Genomic DNA, 20,486 nt, shown 5'->3' on the forward strand with positions numbered 1-20,486 from the left:
GCCACACCTGACCTGGTGGCCGATTGATAACAATCTGTACTGCTGTGCAGGAGGCTTGGGCTGGATTTTATTCCCCCCCCCAAGCTTTTACTTTCCAGGGTTAGGACTGTGGCAAGGAGAGGGACTTGTGGTGCCACATAGCAGGGAGCTCCTGGTTAAGCTGTGGTTGGACCATGGATGTGTCCATCCCTCTGGTTTCTCTCCTCTGTGTCATTTGGGGTGGAAGGTGCTCTAAAGCAGAGACACTGAACGCCAGCTGATGCTTAGGTACCACTGTTTAAAGTGAGCACAGTAGCAAGGGAGAGGGTCTAATGCTACTTCGGTTGAGTAACTGAGGGGAGATCCTAATGCTGTCCTGGGAACGTGAATCTGGGGGAATAGCTATGGTGTGGGTCTCCAATCAGCAAATGCTGCTGGGAGAAGACGCGCGCTTGTTCCCGGTCTGATGGGTACGACTTGTGCTTATTGAAAAGCAGCACTGGGCTGCCTGCCAGGAGCCAGGAACCAGCTTGTCCTTGTGTGCTCAGGCCTCTGAGCTCCCAGCCCCTCTAGCACCTATATTCATTTCTGGCATGGGAGTCCCTCTAAGGTTACAAAGCCATTAGTCCCAGGTTTCAACCCCAGGAGCCATCAAACATACCCTGCCTGACCCCTGTGCAAAGGCAGAGGCAGCAGGAGCAGCCTGCATTCCCCTGGGTTTCCTTTCCCTGTCCCCACTGTGTGTGCCACTGCAGCCTGCATTCCTCTCCGGTTCGGTAAGCCCTTTGCCTCTTGAGCTGACACAGCTAATATTTCCCCCACTGGCAGGGCAGGCGAGGTAGTGGCATTTAACTGCTAAGGAGAACCTCGATCTGTTCATGCTGCAGAGGCCCAGAGCAGTAAGGGCTGGCGCACGCCTGGGATGGGGCTTTTTGGTGTTCCAGGTGCTGCTCCTCCATGCTTTCGTTCCCTTCCTTGACTTAGATTACTCCCTATTTCATCCCGCTGTTTGTCCTTGCAAAAAGCAATGCCTTGGGAATTGTTTTCTGCAAGGAGCTGGAAAACTGAGTCAGAGTTTGTAAAACCTGCACCTACCTGACCCTTCTTAGCTTGGTTTTGGAGCATCTTCTAGCACTGTGACTACAGTGCTTAGAATATCTCCATTTCTGACCATGGAAAATGCTGCTGGTGACCTGTCTGCTGGCCTGGGGTGCATAGCTCTGAGGCAGGTTTTAGTGGGTTTTTAGAAAAATAATTGATCAGCTGGCCACCAAGAGCTAGTCCCAGCCTGCATTGCCTTGACGTTGCCCTCATGTACTACTTAGTGCCACTTGTACTGTTGGCTCTTTAAAGCTGACTTTATAACTGCCGGTGTAATGGATGTGCTGGTGCTGCCTTGCAAGGTTTATTTTTTGCAGTAGTAGTGATGGATCACTAAGTTAAGTGTGGTTCTTATTCAAAACGGCAGAAAGCTTTGTTTTCTTCTGAAGCAAAGGTTTACATGTTTTCTGTCACCTGTGATATCAGGGTCTAAACTCATGCTGCCACGGGCCCCTGACCTCTGCCTAGTTACTGGAGGTAATTGTACAGCTGTTGCTGCAGGATCTGGGCTCCTCCCGAAGCCAGCGCTTCAGTCCCAGTGAAAGCCAGATGTACTATAACGTCGCTTTTTTACAGTTTGTTTTGGCCATACATGGGCAGAGTCAGCTCTGGAATTCCTTCCCTACAAATTCAATAGCATCTTGTGGGTGGTGCTGGGGAATCGCTCTGGTCTGGTTGGATTGCCTAGGCGGCCTGTTCCCCTTGAAAACGTCCTGATTTGCACATTCCTGAGAGGCTGCCTGCTCCTGAAGCTGATGGCTGCAGCTACAGTCCTGTGCTGGCAGGCGTAGTCACCTCCCTGATGCCTGTAGGTTGGCTGTTGCAGCCAAGGAGTGATGCCCGTGGGAGTGGTGGCATGGGTATATTGCTCCTGTGTGCAGGCAGACTCTGCAGGGACAGTTGTGCCCTCTAAGCATAACTGTTCTGCCTCCTCAATTTGCTCTATGGGCTTCAGCATTGACCCTCAAGCCCCTCTCCCAGGGGTGGGGAGGCTGGGTGCTCCCCTGTTCCCGCCTGCCGTGGGATGCTGCGTTGTGTGTCCCAGCAGGGATCGAGGGGTGCTGCCATCCTGGGGTTCCTTGTTCCCAGGGAGATCTTGCCTTGTCCAAGCAGCATGCTCCTTTCTGCAGAGCTGTGTTTTCTTTCCTTTTGTAAAGCAAAATCAAATACATGCTTTTTGCAAAGCACCAGCTAGATGAGTCAGCGAGGGAATCTTTCCCTGCCCCAGGTGAGCCGGCAGCAGGACCCCTCTAGGTGACTGATCGCTGAGCCTTGCCTTCTCTGGTGCTGAGCTGGCGTCGCTATGAACACAGCCTGAATTTGCCTATTTCCCTTCAAAGAGCACTCCAAAAAACAGTTCTGGGAGGTTTTCTGCTGGTGAGTTGAGGGACGAGAGGGAGGTTTGCTGCAGGGGGCGAGGGGCAATGGCTCCTGGAGCTGCTCCTGTTGCATCTCCCTGTGCATCCCTGGGAGGGGACAGAGATGCAGTGTCGCCCACCGTGCCAGGAGCTACCAAAGCGCAGGTCAAGATGGCGACGTGTGGCTGTACGTGGGTCAGCGACAGTGATGTGTTCAGCTCAGGCTCCAGAGGGGCAAGTCATCCCTGTGCCAAAGCCAGGGAGAGAAGGGTCATTTTTTTTTTTTTGACATCCTTTGGAGTTTTGATCTCCATATTTGGAAATGTTTACCCATTGCTCTGATCTATTGCAAGGGAGGGGAGGTGACTCAGGGTCTGGTGGAAGCAGGATTTGAATTCCTGTAGTAAGGTTTTTTTTCCCCCGCCCCCCCCCTTTCTTGTTTTGGAAGCTTGTTGTGGTCAGTTTTCAGTTCTCTCTTGCTCCTGGACCTTGTTCCAAATTTGATCTGCTCGAGAGGGAAGTGTGTTAGCGAAGGAGCTTGTCTGGATGCTGGTAAGTGCATCATTGCTGCTTTAGCAAGCAACTTGGGATTTTTTTTTTTTGTTTAGTCAGATGGATTGCATCAAAGTGTGTGCGTTGCTGGTGGAGGCAGGCGTGTGGATCACCAGTCAACAGCAAGGGACCCAATGAAACCTTCTGTAGCAGGGAAAGTTGGCTTAGTGGATTGGTCTCAAAGGCAAAATGTTTCTTCAGGCCTAGGTATAAAGAGAATTTAAGCCAGCTCCCATTCAGTCACGTTCTTCTTTTTAGTTTCACTGGTTAATGCAGCAAGGCAGCAGAGCACTGTAGAGTTAAAGGAGTCATTTACTTGCATGTGGTCAGCAAGTAAAATATAGCTTTAGTATGATTTCTGTCTCCTAAGCAAGAGTGTGTGTTAAAAAGGCTGCGTAACGTATGGATATATTTCTCTCAAATGTTAGTATTTAACTCTGTTTTGTTAGGGACCTGAAGAAGTTTAGCTGCTGTAACTGGATGAAGGTTCAGTGTCTGTTTTTTCCTGTTATTCTTTATTTTTCCTTAGTGTGAAGTTTTTAATCTGTCTGGTATTGCAGCTGGCTGCTTCTCTTCCCCCCGCTTCTTTCTCTTTCCTGAAAGGAAACTGCAGTTCATCCAGACAGTCAGGGGCGTGGGGGGAACCTGGAAGATGCTCTGCTTCCTGTTTTATTCATGGCAGCTAAAACCATGCCGGGGAATCTGGAGCAGAGATCCACCGTCCTGCATTCCTCTTGTCATTTGGAGCATGTAACGCTTAGAGAGTGCTTTTAACACTGCTCTGGGGGTTGCATAGCAGCCAGTCCCGTGCCTCAGACAGAAAGCACTGCACTTCGTCCTTTTACTTGGGAAGGGGTGTTGGTGAAACAAGGTTTATAGTTCCTACTGCTGGTTAGTGATGTCTGTATCTTCTTGGCTAACTGGTATTTTTAGGATTGAAACCTGTTGTTATCATACACTCCCTGTTTAAATTGAAGACCTTTGTTAGAAAGTTAAATCTCTTGTTGATTTTCTTTTGCCCTTTTAAACAGGCATTAATACTTAGTGTGAGGTTTGGTTTTCCAGAGATGTGGATTTGCAGCAGGTCCTTGAGGTGTGAAACTGGCTTGATCGTTCCGGGCAGGGAAGGATACTTGGCTTAGTTTGCACGAGGATGGGAGGCTAGCTGAAAAGTGCTCGGCCACAAAAGGTAGCAAAGGGACTGCTGGAGTGTATTCCCGCAGACAGGACGTGTTGGGAGTTTGCAGACTTCAGCTGCATTGTAATTCTTGTTGTTTTAACAAACTGCTTGGATTACTGCAGCTTTTGGGGTCAGGGCCCTGCTGGGCTGGGCTTGGTGCAAAGGCAAGAACTGCTGTCCTAAAGAGCGTACAGCCTGAACGGGCAGTGTAGGTGATGGGCTGGCCACGGGGCACCGGGGAGGCGTATGGAGCTGTTGCAGCACGTGAAGCCTCAGCCCATCAACTTGCCAAGGAGCCACCCAACCTCTGTTGTGTGTGGTGGTGCAAAGCCGTGGAGGGCAGCAAGCTGGCGGTCTGCGTCGCTCCTTGTGTGCCGCGCTTTGCCTTTGCACGCGTGGCCCTGCGGAGCACTTCCCCCGCTCGGTTGTGCCCTGGATCAGCCCCTGCTTCTGGTGGCACTTGGATGTGGCACGTCCAGGCTTTGCCAGCTGCTTGTGGCCAAGCTTGGTGTTTTGGGGACAGCATGGCAGGACTGGAAATGGTGATGTTCTGTTCCCCTCACAGTTTCCTCCCTTTCCCACTCACCAGGACAGGCTGCTTGTTGGAAGACAAGGATGAGCAGTGCCTGGGTGCCATAACCTGGGGCTCAGGGCAGTGCTACTCTGGCATGCGGGGGGAAGCACATTGGGGCTGTTAATCTTCACGTGCCGATCCCTCTCTGCGCAACGTCTCATCACCATGAGGACATGACATGACTGGAGAACTGGAAGGACTGTGAAGGATGAGCTCCCCAAGTGCTGCCTGTGTTCCCCTGATGGGTGCTAGGCAGGTCTGGGGGAGCTCCAGAGGATGCTGCAGCCGGGACCGTGGGCTGCCAGGGCTCTCTGTCTGGTATTTCTCTAGGACCTGGGCAGATCCAGTGATCACCGATGCTAACTGGGATCCACAGTGGATTTTCTTCTGCTCCAGGAACAGGGCCATTAAGGGCTGACCTGTAAATTCATACAGCTGTCCAAAGATTTTTCCTCCTGAAGCCTGGCACCCTGTAAACACTTGACTCTGAGAAGCCTTCCATGGCACTGGACCTCAAGTGTGCTCAGAGAGCTCCATGCCTCCCTTTCTTAATCTTTGGTCAATCACTTCTAATGATATATTAAACGCAGAGGATTTGGTTTACCTCCCATGTAAGGAGGACTGGTTCACAGCCCGTCCTTCATCCTAGTTGTTGCACTGATCGATCCAGGGCTGGCACTGCACAGAGCGTGGCGAAATGGTGACGCCGTCACTGTGTGACTTGGGTGCTGTGAGGGGATTTAGCACGCACTAAGGGCTGGGTGTACGTGTGCCACAGCAGGTAAGCTGCCCCAGGTAGCATGGGGCTAGCACAGGTGGGCGTGGAAGGGATGAAGGTGGGCATGGAAGGGATGAAGGTGAGACAAGATTATGAGCCTAGACGGCTCTATACATCTGATACTTTGCATTTCTGTAGGCAAAGGTTTTGGAGCCCTTAAACACTAAATCGTGCTCACAGGCTGAGGAAAGCTGTATTATCCTGGTGTGCAGGTGCAGAAACTGAGGCACTGTGTGGCAAATCTGGGAAAAGTGCAAATCTCTGGATTCCACGTGATGGTTCACACTCAGCTCCTGCAGAGAGGCGGGTGCTTTGCAGTGTCATGCTGAGTGGTACTGTGAAACCCATTTCTCTTACTCTAATATTAAAGTCATACTTTTCTGATCACTAAATATTCCTGCATCAGTTGCTTAAAGGTAAACCAAGTTGTATTGAGTATTTCATAAAGTTGATATATGTTGCTGGTGTGCGACACTATCCCAACACGTATCGTTACTTCAGGAATTTCCAGATGGCACCTTACCTAATTGTAGCACTGCTCCTTCCTAGCATCTGAGCAGAGTGCAGGCTTTTAGGAAATGTCTGTTGTTATTAGCTTTACAATACACATTCTTGTGTAACAGCTGTTGCAAGCAGCAGGAGATCTCACTCGCAGCCCAGTTCTTCAGTCAACTTTGGGGTGGAATTTGCTCCTGTGAACTAGGTATTTGCATTTGGGATGAGATCTCCCAAATGACAAAAGCTTGTTTTCCTCCAATGATCACATTGGTTCAAGGGCTAGCATGCCCAGGAGGAGGAATCAAGTTGCTCTTGTTGCTTTACCACTGTCTTTTAATAGTTAACTGTGCTTATTGCTTGACATGGAGGGGATGACTACGATTTAAAGAAACATGAGGTTTGAAAAGCCTGGCTGCCTGCGGTGGGGAGGAAAGAAGTCCTTGTGCTGTGCTGTCTCACGCCTGTGAGACATACTGTGAAAATATTACAGGGACGAGTTCCAGTGGAGCTGCCCATTTTTGGCAGCCACTTCCCTCCTACATCCTTGTTCTTCAGGTAAATCCTTCTTCAACTCTGTGAGCCGTTCCCCTTTCCTCCCTGAAAAGTCATTATCATCCCTTGAAATTAAGGAAGAGACAGGAGGAGGGAATAAATGGATGTTAAGAAGTAGAAAACAATCAATTAAATAGTACAAAGTGTGTAATTTTCCTTGGAAACTTACTATGAAATTGAGGAGCACTTTAACAACTAGTAATTTAAATTGCATTTGAACACTGCTAATGGGTTGTTTGCATGGGAATTTCGGTCATTTCACAGCAGGTTGTTGTCTTTAGTACCCCTTCATTCAGTGTAAAAATAAATAAATAAATCTCATAATGAGGAAGATGCTGTAGACAACTGGTCCAACTGTTACCACCAGGAAAAGGTGGTACCATGGGAATTTTGCAGGGCTCCGTTACATTCAGAGACGTTTACATCCTTAGCATCAGCTCTTCCAGTGTTAAATTCATGGGAATTGGCGCTTTTTATCTAAAAAAGCTTGTTATTGCTAAAAGGTAGGAAAACAACGTTATCCCTGTTGCACTCACAAACATGATGGAGGTGGGATGGCTGAAGAGGCTCCTCCAGGCTCATGGGGTTGGGGTTTGCAGCCATGGGACCAACCTGGGAACGCAGCCCGCAGCTCCGTCTTTATCACCTCGAATGAATCATAACAACGTTTGAGATCTGATCCTGGCTCGCACCATCCAAAGAGGAACAACAGAGAGGTGTTGATCAGCTGTAGCTGCGGGGCATTTTCACTTAACTTATTAGTCTTGTTTTTCCAGTGTTTAATGCTCTCTTCCACCACTATTTTAGTTATAAAAGTGCCAGCGATTTTCAGCAAAAGGCAATATCAGCCTAATCATGTGCTATTTTGCTGCTCATTATGCTGGGAACACTCTATAGGAAGGCAAACACAAGTTACTTGTTGCCTGTTGCTGAATGAACATCCCATTTTCAGAGCAGGGTTTTTGCAAATCCGTGGGCATGCTTAGCATATGGAAGAGGGTTCCAGTATCAAAACAAATCTGGCCTCCTGTTTCTGGATGTGTAGGTTGTTTCTTAGAAGATGGAACCTTTAAAATCTGTCCCTGCAAACATGGCTGTTAAATCCTGCTATTTCTAGAGATGTGAGGCAGCTGTCTGCACTGAGATAAGCTATAAAAAAGCAATATTTTCGAAAAATGGCTTTTTTTAGCTGTACCTGCCAGACAGCTTGGCCAGTGGGAGTTCACCAGGAGCGTCGCTGCTACTGCCCTTTTATGCACAGGGTGCCGAGCAATGTAAAAACTTCTGGGCAAGTCTCCAGGGGCAGCGTTAAGCACAAGCTCTTCAATCTCTATCCTGTGAAATGCTGCCACACAGAAAAGTGCATTCAGCGTGAAGGAAGGGGTGCTTGTTCGTTTGATTTATTCTTATGTGATCTCCTGTTGTTTTCTAGGCGATTGCTTTGTCATCGACTTTTTTTTCTTAATTTTCATTGCGTCTGTCTTGTTGCTGACTCCGTAACCATCTCCTTTAATCGCAGGGTGGTTTGAATGCCCCCCTGATTATTTACTTGAAGGTGTTCCTGTGTGCTGAGGATAGCTGGTGAGTTCAGATGAAACCAATAGCAAAAACTGTAATTTTTCCGAAGGGTCTGGATGAGGTTTCTCATAGCATAACAGTGTTAACGCTTATACTTCTTGCCACACGCGCTACCCGCAGTGCTTTGTTAGTTATCAGCTAAGTCTCCGCTGAGATGTACGAGTGTAAGAAAGCTACATCAGATAATCTCACAGAGGCTGTTAAGACTGCAGGGACAGAGAAGGACTGGCTTTTGAGCATGCTCCCAGTGAAGAATTTCTGAAAGCTGGGAGGGCACTGGAGATGTGTGTTTTGAAGTGACTGAGGCAACGCCCTCGTGTAGGCGAGGGGCTGGTGTGTAGGGGAGGCAGGGGGTGAACTCCATGTGATGGAGGAGTGCAGAGGGCCAGAGAGCAGCGACTTGGGGCGTTGGGAAACCCCAGACAACTCAGATTCTCATGAGATAAGGAACAGCTGATAGTATCAACTCAGTGAACTGTCTAGCAACTACTCTTGCCCTCTTCTGTTTTTATTTTTTTGGTTGAATGAGCATTTAGCACATTGATTCCTGAGAAGTGCTACTCCCGCTGTGCAAATCCCCCATCATGCACGGGCGCTGTTGCCAAACAGCCAGCTGCTTCGGTGCATTGGCTCAGCCCTGACATGGACAGGGGTTTTTGCCTTCACTGCTATTTGGTTTTTTGGGGTTTTTTTTTCTTCCTTGGAGCATGGGCTGCTGCTTAGTCACCTCTTGATGCCCTATGTGTTGTGGGTAATCTTTTCCTCAGAACTTGTTTTTCCTTACCCCAGATTTCAATTTCAACAGCCCACTTGCCTCTTTTCCAACTTCCTTCCAAAGGAACAGACACGCTTGGCTGATGGAAGTAAATGTAGATTTGATAGGTGTTCCCCCAGCAAACAGCCGTGTGTGTCTGCTCATCCAGAAACCACTGAAAACTGAATATAAATGAAGCATGTGGGGTTTGAAGTAATCCCAGTGAGTTATTTCTGGCCATGTGCTCCCCTCGCTAGTGCATGCAGTGCTCCCATGAGCATCTCTACATGTCGGGGTTTGAGCTTATGGGTGAGCAGCACTGGTAAAGGCCCTTTGTTTCCCTGCCTTCCCCTCTCAACTATTTTTTGAAGAATGCTGATAAATTTAAGTGATAACCTTGCAACTGAGAGATAAGGAAGAAAAAGTCTTATGGGTGGATTAGTTTGCAGTGGAGGGAAGGCAAACACCAAGGGAGCTTGGTGAAGGGAGCCCACGCTGAGCTGCCCTGAAATGCTGAGACTGCTTATTTATCATTTACCTGCCCTGTAAATGTATACTGGGCTTTACAAGTGGAGAAGACAGTCCTTGTCTTAAAGAGTCTGCAATCCCAGGCAGGCAAATATGCACTTGAGGGCTGGGGAAGGGAGGGCATGGGTGATTGCTGGAGGTAGAAATCCAGATAAAGTGGATTCCTAGAAGAAAAGGACTTTGAGGTAGAAGTTGTAGGTGATGAGAAGGGTGTTTAAGGTGCCGGAGGAGTGGATAGACAAAGGAGGGTAACTGTGTATGGAAGGAGGCGAGAAGACCTGAAAGGAAATAAGGTTGAAGGGGAAGGTGGAAAGTGAGAAAAGAAGTAGGAGGAAAAAAAGAGCAACAAGTCAGCTGTGGGAGGGGGTACTGTGGGATGCTGTAGATGAGAGTCGAGATGACCTTAATGTCTCTTTGTCGTGTGTTAAAAGCTATGCTGTAACTCAGCTACTGGGATTAGTCATCTCCCAGTGTATGAAGTACCAGTTTCTTTTCTGAATGGAGAGTACTGGTCCTGGCAGAAGTCCAGCGCTAGAAGATCTCTTGGCTGGGCTCAAATGCCCCATGCGTCTGGGGGGTGCTGGGTGGTTACATGCTGTGCAGTCCTGTGTGTGCACCATTGCCAAACCTTAACAGGCAAGTGCATAAGTAACTTGGTACCTTCTGCTTAATGCCATCAGAGTTAGTCCTCTAGAAAGACTTAGACAGCAAATCAGAGATTGGCTTGTGTGTGTGTATATATGTATTTAAAATCAATGTATCTGGTATGGGTAGGTCTTTGAGTGCAGCAGGCTGCACTTCAGTGGCATCTGATGAGATATGGGTGGGATTAGTGGTTTATGTTGCGCCATACCCGCTCCCCAGTAAACGAGCAGTAATCTTTGCACAAAGGTCCTTGTTCATTAACTGCCATGGAACCGAGGTGGGAAAACTTATTGGTCATCTGCTTCCGATGTATGCAGTTTTCAGTTCCCTAAAAAGACATTGGGACTTCCACAGCTTCCTTAGAGGTTTTGTTTCATCCCCAAGGACTGAAGGTGTTGAGGAAGAATTTACTGTCACCAGTATTTATTGCCCTTTCCCTGATTTTCTTTTTTTTTCCTCTCTCTCCTTGGAAGCAGTTATCCTTGATGTTTGGTATTTATACACTGGCAAGTGCTTGTAGACTGGAAAGTCCACAGAGTTCTCCTGAAGCAGCAGTAGTAGCTTCACCTAGACCCTTTTCCTCCCCAGTCTGATCCCCCTCCAGCTTGCTTATCTTTTTTGGGGGGCTCGTGTCTGATTCCCATCTGTTTTTTGAGTCTCCTTTCACTGTTGATGCTTTCCACATCTTCCTTCTGGTTCCTCATTTCCTCTCCAAAGTAGTCCCCCATCCTTCTAGTCCTTCCCTAATTATCCATTAGTTAGACACAACTTCTTTGTAGCCAGTAAAAGGCATGGCAACAGGAAGGGCATCTCCTCTGGAGCTCAGTCCATCTACTGTCGTGGCATGCTGTTCCAGCAGGAGGAAAACCTGAATTTAGAACATCTGAAATTGCCCATTATCTCGGCTCATTTCTCGCAGTCCATAATTTGGGGGTGGGAAAGTGAGGGGAAGAGGAGGCGAGTCACTCTAAAAATGACTCATTCCACAATAGATCGATACAAAATGTTCCATTACATTTTTATTGCCAAAAATGACTCCCCTCTCCCACCCCCCTGCTTCTGTGAGATGCTGCAGAGGCTGCTGTGCTAGACCTAGTGGTGGTGTCTCTTGGTGCATGTAGGTCAGTGGCACAGCAACCCCAGCAAAAGGGTGTCTTGAGTTTTGGTTCAGACCTTACTTCGTGGATGGGCTGAGATTGAACATGGTGGAGATGACCTGCTTTTGGAGGGGAAAGAGATTCCTGGCTGCTCTTGGGGGATTTCGTGTCACTCGAGGCATGGAGCAGACCTGTTTGACGAGAGGAGTCACTCCCAGCCTTCCTCTTTGGGAGGGAGGCCAACAGATGTGCAAGGCATAAGGCAATATAAAGGGACATAATAGAAAGTATCGTGGGATATCTGCCAGCAACTTCTTTGGGCTGGTGCCACTGATTGCTCCCTTGGGCCGACAAGACGTTTCAGTGGTGTGTCCTTGCTGAAAGCTTCTTGTTTTTTGCAGTGGTGGGGTGGAAATGGAGATGATGGGCTTTCTCTTGCCTGCAGGTGTTTACACAGTCCTTGGGTTTTAAAGTGTGTTTAGGGCAGTGATATTACCCTCCATTTACTGACCAGTAAGGGAAGGAGGCTAAGGGACTTGCCCGGAGCTACACAGATGTGCTCGGATGTATACAAGCATTTGTACGTATGCATGTGTGTGTGATATATGGCAAGGTCAAGAACTGATCCAAGTTTCCTGACTCCCTTTGTCCTGTCCTTCTTCCTGGGATATTCAGGGGCACCTTTATGGGCGGCCCTACTGTAGCGGCTAGCCATAATTGTGCTGGTGCACAGGAGGATGCTCTGCTCCGGAGCTCTTTCCATCAGGTGGTACCCATCTGCTGCTCTCCCCTGGCATGACAAGTGCCGTGTCCCTGGAATGGGATGGAAATATCACTGGGCTGACCTCAGCGGCTTCTTCAAAAGGCTGCAAAGTATTTGTGGTTATAGCACATCTTCCACCTGCCATGAGCAAGGCCTTGATCTGCTGGTAAACTTGCAGTGCTGCTTTAATAAACAAACCCCACTGCTAACAGGTAGGGTTTTGCTGGGACAAATTCAACCTGCAAGGGAGGTGGCTGAGTTCATGGGCACTCACTCCTGATAATATTATCTGTTGTTACAGACGGCACCAACGGCACCTTCCCCTTCATCCTGGACTGGGAGAAGGTCTTGCAAGGAGTTGGGCGATGTGGGGTTCTGCATCGTGGTGTGCTGTGATGGCAGGGGCAGGATCCAGGATGGTTGGCAGTCCCCGGTGAGCTGTATAGATAGCTGCTTCTCTGCTTCGAAGCTGCTGTTGCAGAGACTGAATGTTACAGGATCCAGGGTGCACACAAACGTGTTTACTGAGCAAATAAAGGCGGGAGAGAAAAAAGGAAAAGCCTCAAAGTGGCTTTGGGTGTTTTTTAAGTGGTAAACCTGAGAAATTCCTGAGTGTACGCAATTAATGTCTGTTTAAACAGAAACTTCTTTAATAGCTGAAATACCAACTCTTACGGAAGAGCTTTCCCGGTGGGTCTTTTTCATCTCTAACCGCCTGCCCTGGCAGGGTGCACGGGGGGATGACTCTGAAGGTGCTGGGCTCGGCATTTTCGGTTAGGCTCGTTAGGTGTTTGCAAAGGGCGATGCCTGCCTTTGTTCCTGGCTTGCTCCCACCTCCCTGATTGCATGGGGGCAAAAGCGGTAAATTCATACAAAAACTTCACCCATTTGGGTCACGAGGGTTTGATGCCTGACGTCGTTTGTTTTGATGGAGTGTCATTTGGCAGCATTGTGTGTATATATGGGCATATATGTTTAAGTACACGTGGCATCGTTGTGTGTATAGATGGGCATATATGTTTAAGTACACGTGGCATCATTGTGTGTGTATATGGGCATATATGTTTAGGTACACGTTTAAATATATACAGCAGTTGAGAGGGGCAGATATAGTACGCTGGCATTTCTCAGGGCTTTGGACAAGATATCAAGATGTTATTATTTACTCTAATCCCAGAGGAATAAGATTCAGAAAGGGCTAAAGGGCTTTTGTTCCATTTGAGCTGTATGGGCTGTGCCTATGAGCAGGCTGCTGTCTCTGAGCAGCTTTGCTGGCGAAAGCCCATGAGGTTATTGGAGTGAATGGGGTATGTGGTGGAGGCAGAAGAGGTGGTGACAGAATCTTTGGAGGCATGACCTCCCATTAAAACTTCACAGGGTCTTACTGGTGGTATGGATGTCATACCAACAGCCTGCTGTGGACATGATGCTGTTTGTGTATAGTTAATTTGATTAAAAAAATTAAAAAAAAAGGAAAGGCATGAGGATGTTTCAGAGCACTGTGCTGAGCGGTGACAGAGGGGCAACTGCTCAGAACAGCCTCGCTGAGCTTCAAAGAATGCAGCGAGCACTGCCATCCACCCTCCTGGTTAGCTACAGCAGTGACCTGGGGCTTTCTGTTTGTGCTGGAACATGCAGGGGTACGCTTTTCACCTTTTTCCTTTTATCTTTTCCTTTTAAAAACACCATTTAAGTGCCTTTGTGGTGCTGTACCATTGTCCACGTGCTCACTGGAGGCTCCTTTGTTATTTTGATACTGCTTTCACAAGTCGGCCAGCTGTAAGGAGCAGTCTGCAGGACCTGCTTCAGTGGGGCTGCACCACACCTGATCTCGGTGGTGCACGGAGATGAATCCATAGCAGGTGTAAATGGCAAAGCATGGTACCTCACAGCCTGCTCTGGCATAGAATCATAGAATTGTTTAAGTTGGAAAAGACCTTTAAGATCATCCAGTCCAACCATTAAGGTTGTCAAGGCTGTTCTTCTCTGAATATAAAAGAACCATGTTGAACTCCTCACAGTTTCTAAGGCTTTGAAAGCTTGACACGGACGTGATGTTCCTCCCTGAGCCGTAGCTGCCAGATCTCTCGGCGCACTTCTTTTGTTGCTCCCAAGTGCTGGAATTAATGTGGAGCAAACTCTGAAATGTTTAAACAAGCTGCGATCTCCTTGTAATATCTCTTTTTTTCCCCAGACAAACACAGAGAGATGTTCAGCCCTCCCTCTCCACTTTCCTTCCGCCTCCCAACCTTGAGACTGTCCCGCTATTGTGGATTGCTTGTGTCATGCACAAGTGTGTTGCGTTTGTCCCTTGAGAATGCACCAGTCAGTGCTGATTTGTCTCCAAATCATTGTCCTTGCAGTCTTGAATAATACCCATGTTAAGCAGGTGTTGCTGATACAATCACTTTCAATGCAGCTGATGGCAATTGGGTCAGATCCTTTCTCACTGTTTCCTGACAGGAGAAAATTAAGCACATGTGAAGGCAAAATACACGAGTTTTCCCCTTTGTCTCCCCTCCCTGGCCCCCAAATCATGGTTTCCTCAACAACAACAAAGTCTCAGCCAATATGTTTCACGGAAGAGGCTGAATTTCGTAGAGTCAACGTTTCCATGTCTGACAAGTTTAAAAAAGTTTTAAAAAAAAAAAAAAGGAAAGAAGAAAAAAGGGCAGAGAGGCTGCATGTGGTCTGGCAGGCAGCCAGGCAAGTAGTGCTCTTTGGGGTTATTATTAGGCAGATAACTGTATCAAGAGCTTAAACATCAACCTGGTTCTGAAGGCTGCGGTGCTCTGTTTGAAATGCTGATGCACGTTTGATGCTTGTGAGAAAATGTATTGTGCTATCTCAAGCCACTTTTTTTTTTTTTTCGTTACCCCCCCCTGTAATAACTTGGGTGCTGGTAGAGTTCCTGGGAAGCGATTACAGGTGCTCTGTGGGGAGCTATTGCTAGTTTTGAGCTTTCAAATCCTTTTCTGTTCTTACGAGCAGCTCTTTGTTCCTGCCTCTAACAGGAACCGTACCTAGAGTTTGCATGTGTCAGATGGAAGCGTCCCTGGGTGAATTGAACTGCCTTGAAGATCTTCTCACCCCTTCTCAGGACCTATCTAAGCAAGGAGGGAGGAAGTTTTGAGGCCCATGGGTTCTGGTTTGGAAGGTGTGTGCACAGAGGAGTGCTCAGGGGTGTGGGAAACCCCATCACCAGCACTGCAGTGCCCTGTAGCGGTGGGGACACATGGGGAGACTTTTGACGATCCTTGAGAATTGAGATGCAGCACTTAACACATTTGAGGAGCAGGAGAGAGATGCACAGGGCCGGGTGACATGGGCAGAGCTGCTGGCTGGGAAGTTTCTTCTCCAGTGCTTCAAGACGAGCAGAGGAATGTCTGTTTGTAATGCTGCTAGATACCATGTATCTGTCTATGTTCCCATCTATAGACGGTATGTGCAAGGCTATATATAAACGCTGTGGTGGCTGGTATTTTGGCTGATACACTCACAGTTTTGTGCCACATTGAGAGGTTTAAAAATATCTCCCTGTTCCAGGAACATCTATACCATGGCAGATGTCATCCAGCATGGGGAGTGGCTTCTGAAAAGGGAGCACAACATTATTACTATGAGCCTGAGTAGTCTATTAGATTATTTATTGCTTCACTGCCACCATAAGACATGTGAGGTGCGTTATTTCTGCCTGTCAGAGTTTTTTCACACATGCAGGCAGGCAGCATCTGTCACTCCTCCCTGCGAGTCAGTAGCTTTCATTCTCAATGAACTTTCTTTCAAGCTGGAAGGAAGGCAAAATAAAGGCTTCAGGACTACACGGAGCTGATGAGCAAGGAGTTCATTAACAATTACTTACTTTGGAGTTGTGCCTCTGAGGGCTGTCTTGAATTTAGGTCCTTCTTGGCCAGGACACAGTCACCTCATGCTTGCTGTTGTTTTATTTCAAGGCGGGTCTGTCGACCTGTTGTGTCAGGCCCTGCGGAAACCTGGTATGAGTCAGACCTGTCTTGGTTGCACGAGACAAAGAGTAGGGTAGGAAACAAATGAGAAATGACTTGCTCAGGACTTTCTTTTGGGAGTAGCTCTCAGGTTCTCTGGGCCTCAGTTCATCGTCTGAGGACCTGGCAGCGCTGCCTCATCCCCAGGGCCTGTCAGAGTGTGAGCAAGTCCCATTTTTGTGTGTCCTTGCAGAGCTCTGGGGTTTTTGTGGTGGTTGAAGAAGCATTGGCTGTGCCAGCGACGTTATGATGGAAGTGCTCAGAGGGTGAATGCTGGCGTCGTCAGCAAGCTCTGCTTCTACACGCAGGGGCAATTCTCTGTTGCTCATGCTTTGGACCGGGTTTGGGTGGAGTCTTTCAGACTGGAAGGGCTGAAGAATGTGTTGGGGTTTGTACCTCCATTGCAGAGGGTTCCTGGGCCTGTAAAGAATGTAAGGTACTGAAAAATGAAAAGGCAACAGAGATGTGAGAAGTCACACCTGAACCTTGACCTGAGTCTCTTGTTTTGGGTTGCCCTGCAAGGTATCAGTGCTCTGTTCAAATCCTCTTCTGCATGCAGGGGTGGGATGCTTGTCCTGTAGCTGAAAGGAGGGGGGGCAAAACTTTCCCTTCTTTGTTGGTGGGTGAGGATGGAGGCTTTGGATGTTTGTCCATCTCCCATGTTCACTGATGAGGGGAAAAAATGATCAGTGGAGCAGCAGAGGTGTGGAAAGTGTGATTAGAAGCAGTCAACTCTTCTTATGAAGACTGACCAGGTAGGAGGAGTCCCTGTGGGGCTTGTTACTTGTCTTGAGTCCAGCAGGTGTGCCACGTTACCTGCCCAGTTTGCCTGTAGCTTGGTAGGGTGTTGCCAACACTGGCCAGGCATCCTGGTCTGCCAGCTTTTCGCAGAATTGCGGTGTTATTGGGGGAAGGTTTGCTGTAGAGGCTGGAGGTAGCCTGTAGCTCCACAGAACTGGCCTAGTGAGTTGCCATTGCCATGACATTGGTGCTTGGGGAGGTGTTGAACAGCCAGAGGGTTTCTGCTTCGCATTCAAGGGCAGCCCAAGAGCAGAAGAGTATTGTGGGTTTATGCCCATTGGAGGCACAAGGGACTGTTGGATCTGGACCAAGGTAGAACCCCAACTTTTTCTATCACTTTGTTCAGTCCATCATTAATGTCAGAAGCAGAGGGATGTTTGTAGGGCTTTTCTGTAGATCTTCTGTTTCTTGCATCCATCCCACAGTTCTGGCCTGGAACCACTCACTCTTGTCAGACCAATGTATGCAACTGATAATTCAAACGAGATTAAGCTTGGTATGGACCTTCAATGTTTTCCTGACAGGAGAGGAGTAGGAGGGACATGTCTTGGGGCTGTCTCCTCCCTGCCGTAGCAGGGAATTGGGCTTACAGCAGCCACACTGGGTTGGTTCGGACCACGTCCATCCAGCCCAGGGTCCACCTCTGCCCGTGGCCAGCAGCGGATGCCGAGGAAAGGCTATCAGCTTCCCTGTGTCACGAGCAGAGAGGCATGGCTGCAGCGAGCCCTGACCTTGCACGACGCCCTTCCCGCTCTGACCTTGCAAAAACCCTGAGCATCCATGGCGTGGCCCTGCCGGCGGATGAAAAACAAAATACATAGAAAGCTTCAGTAGCGTGGGCGTGCGTTGGAAGAACGGAGAGGAGTGGGGTGGAAAAATAGCTCCGGTGTCACCTCACCGGCTGCCAGGAAGCAGCCTAGCATCGGGGTGAAAGATGAGCAGGGTCCGGCCGCGGCTGGGTCGGAGTTGCCGGCAGCCCCGGCGTGGTGGCACATTCTGTACATTCTGCGGCCCCGCAGCACGTGGGGCTGTCCGACAGCCTCGGGTTGTGCTGCCAGGCATGCAGCTTAGCTGGTATGTCATTATCCTGAGACCCGCTAAGTCTCTCTTTCTGCCCCCCTCTCTCCTTTTAACTGAGGTGCACTTGTTTATCCATTGGGGCTCTACAGCCTATAAACAGGATGTGTCTCTATTTCCTTTCAGCCCAGTAACACTAAACCGCTCTGAGTGCAGATAACGCTTTAGGAACCCTCCTCCTGGCTGAATGAGCCTTGTGTTGGTCATAGCTAGCTCCAGATGAGACAGCACACGCCTATATGTATATATATGCGTATTTATCTAATATATGGATGTGGTATGAGTTGGCCATGGTGAACAAATTCACGTTGCTGAAAAGGAAGTGTGTGTTTTATGTGGGGTGGCTGTAACAGGACACCGATTTAAACCAGATCCTGAATATATGTTATGTAAAACAAGCTATTGTATAAAACCCTAAGCCTGTGAAACCTTTTAGGGGAAAAATTTCTGCAGTTTATTTTGTTTAAATGTTGCTTCCTAAAGATTTTTCCCACTATGCCAGAGATCTGGATGCTGAGAGCCTGACGGTGAAATGGAGCATGCGGAAAGGGATTGCATTAACTAGTGCTTGTAACACCGAGTAAAATTTTGAAGGAGAAAAAAAAAAAAAAAAAAAAAAGAAAAGAAAAGTACTAACACTGTATTTCAAGAATTTGTCTCCCTTCACAAAGGCAGTGTGGAGCCTGTGCAAAAGCAGTGAGGATAAAGGTCATTCTTCTGAAGTACTTTTTGATCTGGATCTTGCAATCACAAATTATAGTAACAAGCAAAATGGAGTTTTAATTTGAGATGTCAGTGTCTTAGGTTTAATGTTCAAGATGTTTAGTGATTTCTATTGATTGTGATCTTGTTGTAAGCTCTGCCCTATATCAAGTCTTTTGTAGCCCCTGCTCCCTTAAATCTGTAATTTTCTTTAATATCTAATCTTCCATTTAAAATAAACTTAAGGTTCTGGGCCTTGTGGTTGTATAGGAGAGCTTTGGGAAAAGGGCTCTTTATACAGAGTGACAATAGGAGGAAAACTTTACACACACTGATGTTTATTGTGTTAGTTTTTAAGCCAATCTTACCAACTTTGAGGCTGGACTGATGATTTTTGAACACTTGGTGTTGGAAAGCAGGCCTCTAGAAAAGAAGCGAACGATGTCTGATTTTTCTTGGGTCGGTGTGCCCTTAGTTCAAAGGAATTGTCAGTGAGAGCTTATGCTTTTGTAAAGGTTTTAAGCTTCTACCCACCACTTTAACTGGGTTGTCAGATCAACACAACATCTCATTTATGGAGACGTACTCTGGATCTGTTACTGAGCCGTGGTTCAGAATAGCTATTGAGGAACAAGTTGTTCTGCCACAGCTCTTCTGCAAGCGCTTCATATGCATGCTGCTTCCTTCCAAAATGAACATGCCTTATTTGACTTAGTTCAGGCTATTTTGGAAGGTGGAGTAAGCTAAAACATGGAGGAAAAAAGCTCTGTCCTTCCCAGAATAGGGTAATCTCCATTGGGCATCTTTTCTGCGAGCTTTTTGTGTTTTGAAATTGCTACCTACCTGGGCGGGCAGATCCCAAACCATGTGGCTGGCCCTGAAATTTTTCCAATTCATTTTGTGGTAACAGGGAGTCCTTAGGAGATCAGCTGTTTTCTATAAAAAGCTGGATGATACTGATTTTAGTAGAGGGGTCAGCGTGCTTGCCTTCTGTGCCCCAGCTTGGCACCTTGTCCTTTTGTATGAGCAGGCTGGGTGAGTGACGGGGCATACTTGTGCCCGGTTGCATAAGGGCATAATCACAAATTAATTGGGTGATGAAGCTGCTGTTCCACCTGCCATACAGATGCCGTTTAAATAAAGATGTCCTGCTGATCCCGAAAGCATTTACCCATCACAAGGGCTGGCAGCTCTGGGTAATATTTAAGCTGTTTTGCTTAGCTCATGGAAAACAGGAGTACATTTCAGCGTTGCCTTTCTGGTGGGCAGTGTGACATTGTGAGCAGTCATGGGCCTCTTGGCCAGTGAGACACCCGCGTGGAGCTGGTGACCAGGGGAGCAGGCGGTGCTGGAGGAATGGTTGATGTTCTGCAGCAGAGCCTGGGCTTGTGAAATGGCCCGTCCCTCCAGACAGCCGGGGCAGTGGGAAATGTTGAGATTGGGTTCTGCTTTCCCACGGTGCAGTGTAACCCCTCCCGGCTCCCATTTAGTGTGGGGTTACCCAACTGCCATTGCTTCTCTGGTAACATGCTTGCATCCCCTTGTCTCATGTTTCCCAGGAGAAAGCGGAGCTGAATGGCATGAGATCCGTAACTGGGCTAATTGCCCGCTCACGTGTTGGCATTTGGATTACAGGGATCGGTTGGATCAGGGGCAGAGCTTCCTCTTCCCTCTGCCACACCTGGGTGCTGCAGCAGGGTTTGTCGCTCATCTTGCATGAGCGGTGTGGCACCTCCAGTGTGCTTCCCCGCCTTTTTTTTTTTTTTTTTTTTTCTTTTGGAAAAGGACGGAGCAGGACTGAAGGGGAGAGGTAAAGCTGAATTTCCATGGTGCCCAAGGTCAACAGTCAAACTGCTTGTCCCCACCTCTTGTCAGTGCAAGCCCAGTGACCATGGTAGGGTGCACTGATGGAGAGCCACTGGTTTCCCTTACTAGTGATGGGGGATCCTCTCCTTGTTCCTTTCC

At 48.1% G+C, this 20,486-nt stretch overlaps 1 protein-coding gene across 1 annotated transcript in view; it reads left to right on the forward strand.

Moving 5' to 3' along the window:
- The window catches only part of LPP (LIM domain containing preferred translocation partner in lipoma), a 341,053-nt gene that overhangs the window by 25,935 nt on the left and 294,632 nt on the right, over window positions 1-20,486 (forward strand). The window lies entirely within an intron of this gene.

This window comes from Pelecanus crispus, chromosome 9 (genome assembly GCF_030463565.1).
Source record: "Pelecanus crispus isolate bPelCri1 chromosome 9, bPelCri1.pri, whole genome shotgun sequence".
In the NCBI taxonomy this organism is placed as follows: domain Eukaryota; kingdom Metazoa; phylum Chordata; class Aves; order Pelecaniformes; family Pelecanidae; genus Pelecanus; species Pelecanus crispus.